The sequence below is a fragment of the Aplidium turbinatum genome, chromosome 16 (assembly GCF_918807975.1).
Source record: "Aplidium turbinatum chromosome 16, kaAplTurb1.1, whole genome shotgun sequence".
Lineage (NCBI taxonomy): Eukaryota > Metazoa > Chordata > Ascidiacea > Aplousobranchia > Polyclinidae > Aplidium > Aplidium turbinatum.
The window spans coordinates 5,027,714-5,037,854 of record NC_137487.1 but is presented as its reverse complement, the minus strand read 5'-3'; the positions used below and the strand labels follow the sequence as shown (position 1 = coordinate 5,037,854).

Below are 10,141 nucleotides of genomic sequence, written 5' to 3'. Positions count from 1 at the left end.
TGTTCCTAGTTTGTCCGAAACAATTGCATCGTTTCTAGCATGCGGCTACTGTTTGCGCAAGTGCTTAGAAAAATCTGAGTTTGACGAGAAGCAATATCCGTCACTCTCGTTTTGTCCGATTGCAATTGCATCACTTTTAGAGGATTTGAAATCATTTGCATCCCTCCACTTGGTCTTGTTGATGTCGAACTACAGAGTGAGGTGCTGTTGGCAACTCAGCCTTTCACTTTGTGGTTTGTCATTTCCATGACAATCGGCATCGGAATTGCACTCTTCGTATTAATGCTTTTATGGTCTTTTATAATTTGTAGTTTATAGTCTAGTCTATAGTTTAGCCAAATGTTATATCGCTCTTTTCCATAGACCACAACTCTTTGAAACAATCTAGAATGAGCGATTTATTTATGTTTGTCATTGCTTTTAGATAGTTTCATTGAGTGTTTGGTAACATTCGTATTGATGTTTATCCTCTTAAAATAGCACTTTTTAACTCTTTTGTTTTGCAGCCTATTGATTTTATTTTCGTTCTGCAGTGGTTGTTTAATCTAGGTGTTTTAGGGTGGTGTAAAAGTGTTTAGGGACAGTTTCTGGTTTACGAGCATTTCAAATGTTTCAGTTCCTAAACTGCGAACGTGTAGACTATGTTCATGTCAGCCATCCAAACCAGTGTCACCCTTGTGACAACACCCTTTAGGGTTTAGGGAAAGTGTCCTTTTTTCACCAAACGTGGACTATAAACATTTTATTCGAGCATGTAGGTGTCGGAACCTTCCTGGTTGAGGGGTGATTGGTGAAACACTTTCTCGTCCACTTTATGTCCCAAAACAAATTTCATCCTTGTCAACAAGATCTTGAGTTTCGCGAAATCCCTGGTGCGTCGTGGTTTCAGAACAACTCGGCGCATGGTGGTTTCTTGCCCATGCTCCTAGTTTGTCCGATGCAAGTACATCATTTCTAGGATGAGGCTTTCCTTGTTTTTTGTGCAAGTGTTGAAGAATATCCGAGGTTGACGGGAAACAATGTCTGTTTTTCTTGTTTCGCTCAACTACATTTAGGTCTGACACGCCGCTCAACTACGTATAGGTTTGACACGCAAGTTACTTGTCGGACTTAGTTTACGTATTAGTTACAAGATGCTACGTTTCATTGGAGTGATAATATGAAATCAACTTCCAAAAAAGATAAAAGAAAGATTCAAGATGTGAGGATTTGCAAAGTCTTCTACAATTTTCTTGCCTGAAACAGGCATTGACGGTCTCGCATGAATAAACCTATGATATGTTGTTATGAATATCTAAAGTCATTGTAATTATATGTTTTTGTAATGAAGACAATGCATTGCGCATATCAAGAAAACCAGTTTATTTATAATCCTTTACATGCTCAGGATGTCTGTTTGTTGGCAAAAGACAATGGTTTATGCGGTGGAGATAGAGAGTTAATTTTTGTAGCCTAAGTGTTGCTTTTGAAAAAAAGGTTTCAAATACAGCATAGGCCTACATGAAGATCATCTACTGTAAGTTAAGTTGTCTCGTTAGCCGCTTCATCTCCTATTGTGTTGATTGGTCTCTTAAATTAGTCTCTCCTGTATTAGAGCTCAATATACTGTAGTGTAGAAGTCTAAACATCATAGAAGCCTTGTTTGGAGAAAATAGTAGGCTACGCATCAAACTTTACAATACAATAATAATTATTTCTAGCAAGATTCAAGCCAGCTAAAGCTAACTCGGCAAGAGCTGTGTCTCCCACGTTGACTATCAACACTCTTGTCTTAGTTGACTATCAGGATAACGCACCACGGCCGACTAACATAGCAATTGTTTTGCAAGTTATATTTTACACACCGAAATTTTGTTCCGTCTCAAAATTCTTGCATTTCGATTTTTGAGATCAATTGCTTTGAAAGTAAAAAATAAAACATGAAACTACTATGCAGATGACTTCACACAAAGACTCGTTCATTCTATTCATGTGCCCAGAACGTTATCTGCTTGAACTGATGTGTAATTACGAGTTTAGAAAAACATGGGAGAAAATATCGATCGTTATCATCCATTACGCCTTTTAAAATAATCATTTCATACATTCGAAAACAACGTGGGAATGTAGCTCAGTGGTAGAGCGCATGCTTTGCATGTATGAGGCCCCGGGTTCAATCCCCGGCATCTCCATTTTTGTTTTTATAACAAGAATGTGTTGTGAAGTGATAAAAACCTGCAGTATTTTTTACCGCGCTGTATTTACCGTTCTTGCTTATTGTCAATTACAGCAGGGCTTCCCAAACTTTTTTGTTTACGACCCCTTTTAATCACCAAAAGTTTCCGTAACCCCTCAGGGTTAAATTGATTAACAGTGCTATATAGCCTACTGTATTTATGATATTTATACAAAGGCCTATTTCGAACGAAAAGTAAAAACAAGCTACCGGTACTCGAAGCCCACAACTTTACACGTAACATAGCCTACTGGAAACAAAACAAACAGCCAAACACAGTCCAGCCGTGGCTCAATGTTAGTTAATGCTGGTCTCAAGGCGGTTTCAATGTTGCTTAAAGCCTGGTCTACACTACAAGCCCGAAAAGCGCAAACGCCTGCCTTGTCAAGCCTCGACTGACTAAAAACTGTCTACACTGGCAAATTTGATCTTGCGACCATGTGCATTCAAGCGCTAACAACGTCACTTTCTGCTTGGTTAAGTCATTTGGCTGGAAATTCGCCTTCAATTGATTTACACTTATCAATCAAACTCATCCATCGCTGTACTGACACAGTGTAATAGGTCAACTGAAAATAATCTAGAATAGTATTGTAGACCTAGAGCTATCCTTTAACTTGTACAGTTGAACACTGCAATCAATGCAAGGCTAGCAGGTAGGCCAACCCAAGTTTGACCAAAAGCCTGGTGAAGTGCTACCTAAACCTGACCAACAGCTAAAGATAATTTGAATCCGTCTAAGAGGTAGGACCACCATACTAGCTGGAAGGCCAACTTTAATCATACCAAAAGCCTAGTGAAGTGCCACCTTAACCAAACTAACAGCTAAGTAGATCTATGTAAGACTTTTTTAAAGCTAACCTTTTAATTTTTATCTACACACATCAACTAACCTATTAACTGAAACAGAGTACCATTTTTACAGAAAACTGAAACTGCCTTTCCACCAAAGTCCCACAAAATGCCAAGACCTGAGCTCAAACTAAATTCTGAGCCAGAACCTTGGTCAAGCGAATCTCTCCAGAGCGTAAAAAAAAGCTCGCGATGACCAGACGTTTTCAGGCCGACGACGGCGCTGTTGCCGAGAGAAGCTTTGTGTTAAATAAACAAAGAATGCGCCACGCTCAGCTCAAAATATTTTGTAGTGTAGACCAGGCTTAAAGCTGGAACTGTATTTGTTTGATTGCCGTCAACGATGAAAACATTGACTTGCACAGATAGCCTACGTGAATCAAACAGCAAGAGTGCAGTGCAGCAGATAATGCTGAGTCAGATAATGGTGAATATTCCACTCTAACATTGAGCACAAAGTGGAAAAAATACTTTTGAAAATTTTTCAACAGCTTTGACAAATGGTTGATAACCAGATGCCTAATTACATTTGATTCCAAATCATTGTTAGCCAAAAACTCTTCAGTAAAGTAAAAATATTTCAAATGAATTACTGTAAGTTTCAACTTTTAATTGTTTGATGAACGCTTCAATATTAGATCTCAATGTAAAAACATTGATGTTTTCTTCTGGAAAGGAAAAATTAACTTTGTTCAGTTTTTCAAGCAAATCTGACAAATACCATAATTTCAAAAGCGAGATTGTCATTGGAAAAATGGACTAAATCTAATTTATTTGCGATTAGAAAAACGACAACTTTATTTTTCAACAAGTAATGGCCTTTTTTTAAGTTTTGGCATTTGAAAGCCACCTTTCTTCACAATGCAGTGAAAGAGTTTTAAACTCCGATTCCATTTTGCCACATAAATTTGCGAAATTGCAGGTATGACTGTTGAGAGTTGAGACTCAAGATTGCACGAGATTCTCACTCGCAAACACTGCTTTGCAAATCCAACGAGTGTACGGCATTCATTGTTTTCCTATATGAAAGCGAAACCGTACTGCAAACAACTTTCGCTTCAGGCTAAGTTCTGTTTTTGGCATGACTATAGCCTCGTTTTGCTCATTGCATTGCGCATTGCACCACCACAACACACAATGGTATAAATTTGGCAAAGCTTTGAAAGGTTTTCACTGATTCTCTAAGATTTCGTCTGATTTGCTTTTTCACTCCCATGTTCGATACCCTGTTGCCTGTTGGGTTGTAGCCTACCAAAACCTTTCAAAAATGCAAAAATGAACTTTATTCCTGCTTACATTTAGCAAAGTACTGGATTCTGGGTATTAAGTAGGCCTACTCGGCTGAACCTTTATACGGCAGCTCTGACTCTCTTTGCTTTGTAACATGAGAAGAATATCGCATATCTGCGTTGGATACAGCTCTATGTAAAGTAGGCTATAACTGATGATTATTATAACCGTGCTTTCTTTAAAATAATATTAGTAGTAAACTTGCATGAAAAAGTCAAGAAAACAAAATATTTTTATCAATACATTATCACCTTGTTTGTGGATTTGTAAACCTTAACACAAACTATAATAGATTTAGACTTTTAGTGTAGAAAAAGAGCAATTTATACTTTAGAACATTATCATTCATAGACAATGTAAAACAATTTTGTGATAGCTGAGCTGCAATTTGCAAAGCTTGATTCGATCGCTTTTTTAATTAAAGAATCTAAGGCAAAGTTAAACTCCAGAACGTAATAGCTTATTTGTCACAACCAACATTTAACTTTCCCAAACATTTAGGCTACTAAACCACTTCACAACCGTGAGAACACGAGCCTGACAGTGTACTGCTCTTAAAACTTACCAAGAATATACTTTTCTCTACAAAATGGCGTCATGGCTTGTGAGTCGTTGGCTTACCATACATTGCGCTATCCTATTTCATTTCGGACTGGATAAACATAATTTCATAGCGCTGGCGAAATGTGCTAACCTAAAAAACGCATGTAGCAGGAAATCACCAGCGATATTGTGTAACTTGGTCACGGTAGGTTTGTAGTATGTTCTATGAATATGTAGCCGCACTTTAATATTTTGGTAACTTTGCAAAGTTGTACAAACCGAAACTATTTTAGAATTTTTTAATTTCAAATCTCAGATGTTGGTTGCGTAGCAGAGTAGTGAGAACCATTGCGACGACAATCGGAAGAATGTAGGTTCGACACCAGCCGAAGACACAAAGCTATGTTTTGACAATGCATTTAATAGTTTCACAGGTGGGAAGGCTGATTTTTTGCCATCCATTTGAATTAAATCTCCAACCATTTGGTATTAACTTGCCAAACAGAAAATCAGTGGTTTCTTACATTGATTCAACGTCTGAAAACGTTAAATCAATGTAAGAAACGACTGATTTGATGTCTGGAAGGATACAACAAAAATAAAGCTTCAACCAAAAAACATTCAAACAGCCCCATATTGCTTTATTGTCCTGCTTGGATGGGTATCCACATTAACGTTCTTATGTAGTTTTGTGTTTAGTTTGTATCTTGACGGGACGAGACTTGTACACTCAAAGTGTGCGTGGTGCAAATATTTTTGTTTGTTTCATTGAAGAACAACAATGCGGCTGCGATGCAAGAATTCTCACAGAATAATAAGCCAAATAAGTACACTATTTAAGCGAAAATTAAACTTAAGTTTATTTAAGCCCTGTAGTCCCGGATTTAAGCTAAACTTAATTCAAGCCACACTTGTAACAAATGCAATAACAGCCTTTAGCCAATAATGATTTAGTTTAAAAACAATCTTACTCAATAATGTTTGTGGCATGCAATATGGTTTCTCTGTGTGTTGGTTAAACTGGATTCACCGTCGTACAAGGCAACGTCATCGTTATGTATGAAATGCTGATACAATCTCCACAGATGACTCACTTATGGCACGCTATTCATTCTACTTCCAATCTGTCCAAGTTCACGATTCATTGTCAGGGTGTGCTTTCTCGATTTGAAGGCCAAGTGCATTTGATTAGATTAGATCACCATGCGCAGACTTCATTAAGGTTATCCATTGGTGGCATAAGAACCGATTTCGAAAACAATATTTTGTTTGATACATAAAGTAGTGCTTTTTCAACTCGTTTCGAAGGGAGAAGAGAACAATATGAAACTTGTTTTAATGCACATTTATTTTAACTTGTTTTATTAACTATCTTGTTGTTCAAAGCTCTCTACAAAATAATTCATCACCTTTTCTTTGTTGTTTGAACTTTTTCTTTTCTGTCCATGCGTCAAGGGGCTCGGCCTTTACTAACTTTGACCCAGTGGCGATGACCGGGCCAAGATGTTCTGACATTCTTGTAATTTAATAAAAAAAAAAGTCGAAACTTTAGATCCGTTTGTTCTTCAACGTTTATGTGAAATGTTGTTGTTTGTCGTATCCAGGCTTAGACCTGGTGGTTGAAGATTTAGATTGAGTGGACGGGAAGGCAAGGAAGCCAATCTTCGAGTCCACCTTCAGGCATGCCTTTGAGTGTCTTGCCAAAGACACAGCCGCATGCTCTTGAGCGGTGTCGAACCGGCGCCTTTTCGATTGCCGTTCCAGGGCTTTCACCACTCGGCTATGTTATGTGAAATAACTCCATAACATGGTGATTTCATCATGATTGGGTCAACACAAGAATTGAACTTGATGATTTCTTTGCGTACGTGTGGGTGGGATTTGGGAGATGTTGCAATTTGAGATAAATTTACGTCATCCAAACCTCATTTCGGTTACACTCTTGCCAACAACGTCACTAGGCGTTGAAACGATGTACATAAGGCAAACTTTGTTGGCTCTGGCGTCCGATGATGAAAAGCGAACATATTTCAACTGAGTGACAAAACACCGATAAAATAAGGCACGTGTTGTTGACGCTGATTCTCTCGCCAGCTATGACGAATACTACGAGCTTCGTGAATACCCGATACGTAAAAAGACGTAAAAAATACGTTACAAAACACGTGGTCAAACGAATAGGTAAAGCGTATGTAAAACTAACGTCTTTAAGCACTGACCCAATGTTGAATAGAGAATTCAAGCATCTGTGTGATGCTGACGTTTTGGTTTCCCAAGTCCTTTTTCAAATCAGCCGTTGATTTCTACTTTTTCCTTTGCAAACGGTCAAAGAATGGGAGTCGTTTCGCGTCTTTGTTAGTTCCATTCAAAACAAGGAATGTAAGAATTTCAAGACTCAGTGCAAATATGGAGATATTTGACGCAGCGAAATATTCCAATAGATTAGTTGACTAAATTAGTATAAATGTAGATTTGGAGTCGATTGGCGTTGATTCAACGTCATATTTATTTAGTTGGAATGAGAATAAATCAATTTTAATCTTTTATTATTTTTTTATCACAAGTCTATACAAACCTTTACGTTTCTTTTCACAAAAGATATCAATTTATTAATTATAAAATACAGTTTACTACTGAGTCAGCATAGTTTGTGTGAAGCAATAATTTCGCACGAAGGCAGGACGTTTCGGAATCATATAGGAGACAGGGAACAGGAGGTAATGGTTTCGTTGACGGAGGAGTAAAGAGGCGACAGGGAGACGTGTTACGGAGCTCACTTATATCAACCGCAATTAGTTTAGTGACTTATAAAAGTGTTTTTCTACTAAGTCTAATTGTTTCCTTTCATGCTGGGAGCCATAACAGACCGTACGGTTTACAAGTGTTTTTAACAACCTCTCCGTTAGAAAGGGGTTGTAAGTTATAAACCACAGCTTTGAAGAGGAGTGAAGGGGCAGAATAATGCTTTGGCCTTGAATCAGAGGTCAAAAAGTAGTGTTCGGATATAAAAATTATTAGTTTGCTCGTTAAAGGCCTTGAAAGATGATAGAAACCTAGTGTTTGTGCACACTTTCTCTGCCACAACAGCCGAAGTAGCTGTAAATTTACTCCCGATGGACGGTGCTAAAATAAAATTTGGGTTTCGGATGTTGATTATAATTTATTAATTACAGGAGGAATTTGGAATGTAATAGCACTCACTCTTTTTGCACTATAAAATATTCCAACTTGAAGGGTAAAATACAACCCATCATCACTTCAGAAAACTGGTAGCCTATATTTCATCCATCAAAGTTATAGGATACGAGTTGGTACGCTATAAAATGCCATGTTATGGCGACTTAAGTGCAGATGCTCGTAAAGTAGGCTATAGCTTTTAAATTGTTTATTACTTTTTCTGGTGTTCATTTAAATATTTTGTTGAAAATCAGATTAAAATATTTCATAGTCATTTGTTCTAGATGCCTTAGAAAGAAAGCACCACTAACAATAACTTATACCAGACACCAGCAGGTCAATGAGTGGTTGGGGGGAGGAGGGAAACTGCACTGATACTTAAAATCGTACAAACGTTTTACGATTGTCATCTGTTAAAATTATCACGAACTGAATATTTCATGTGAAGCCGTTAATCATTTCATAGCTTTGTCGCCACATTGGCCTAAATATAACGTAACGGATTTCAGGTTCATTCTGTTTTAAATTACTTGTGGTAGTTTTAGCTTAACACCGGCAAGTAAAATTTATTTGCAGCGACTTAAGAATTGTTTCTGCATCAAGGATATCCGATGACATATCAAAAATGCTTGTGACCTTTCCACTTAGCTAAGGTTATAAAGGTGATGGCTGTGGTAGCGATGTTACAGATTGTTTGTCAGTAGTAGGCTACAAGTTACAGAGTTTTTTCACCGGTTGATTAATCTATATTTTTACGGTGATAATTAAGTTAAGTAAATATAAAGTAAAGAATTAAACTAAAACCAGCAGAAATTTGTGGTGGCGTAGACTTCAGGGAGTTGGTCAACCTTGTAGTTGGTTAAATTGATATTGGTTCGTCGCTTTGAATGAGAAATACCAGTTTCCAAAATTGTTTGTTTTTACGTTGGTTTAATGTTTGCAGACGTAAAATAAATGGCAAAAAAACAATATTTGTAGCTTGGAAGTCAGTTTCCACAGATAAATGGGTAACCAACGTAACTTGTTGCCAAATGAAATTTCAAGTACTGGTACTAACTATTTTGAAACAAAAATTAGTCTAAAACTTTGATATCTAACCAATTGTAAAAGACAACTTACAACTTAAAATTTCAAGAGCCGTTGTACTTGGTCTAGCAGAGTTTCCACGTAGCAAACTTTTTCAGTTTTACACTGATTCAATGTCTGCAAACGTTGAATCAATGTAAAAATGATGAATTTTGTTGTCTGGGTTGTTTACCAAATTGATTAGTTCAAAATGAAATTGAGGAAAATAAGTATTGTGTCGATACTAAATTGCTTGGAAATCGTTTTGTTTTGGTCGTCCCTAAGTCTTGATAGTTATAACAAACCTTTAAGATAACGGGCAAGGTCGTGCATAGCCTACCTACATAAATGTTATTCTCTGCATTCCGAGAGTCTCCTAAGTTATGTTGTTTAGAATGCAGGACGAAAGGAAGTTTCTTGAATTTCAAAACGAACTAAGACAAAGGAATACAGTGTTGCAAAGCAATCAATATTATTTGGAAATGTTTATTTGCAATACAGCCTTTGAGAACTTTGGTTTTCTGTATGTTTCGTAAAAAAAATTAAATGTTTGCTCTGATCCTGAAATAGTTTTGCAGCAGAATTCGTGGGGCTAAACTACCAGCTACCCCGACAGAACTTTCTTGTCTTGTTGTTCAATGTTGATCGTTGTATTCATAACTACAAACCCATCTGAATGAAAACTAAAGGCACGGCTGCATGATGCTTACCAAAAGGCAACGTTTTGAATTACTCTTTATTTTTAACGTTTATCCTCAGTGATGAAGCAGAGGCTGGTGTTTTTTTTTCTTCCAGTTTCTTGATGTTATTGAAAATGAAAAGGTAAAAGCAGTGAATGATAAGTAACTTTGCAACTATTGAGAATGTCTTACCTGGCTGATTCTATTGACGTGTTATGTTTGATCGTTCGGTTGCATCCTAAATGAGGAATCCTTGTTTAACTTTCCATCCTCAATAAGATCAAGGAACCGCAGAGAGACAAGAGACATCCGCGTCTGC

At 37.2% G+C, this 10,141-nt stretch overlaps 1 non-coding gene across 1 annotated transcript; it reads left to right on the top strand.

Moving 5' to 3' along the window:
• The first annotated feature begins 2,099 nt into the window (after positions 1–2,099).
• On the top strand, positions 2,100–2,171 carry Trnaa-ugc (transfer RNA alanine (anticodon UGC)). The gene has a single exon. It is a non-coding gene; the product is annotated as a tRNA-Ala (tRNA).
• The last annotated feature ends 7,970 nt before the right edge of the window (positions 2,172–10,141 follow it).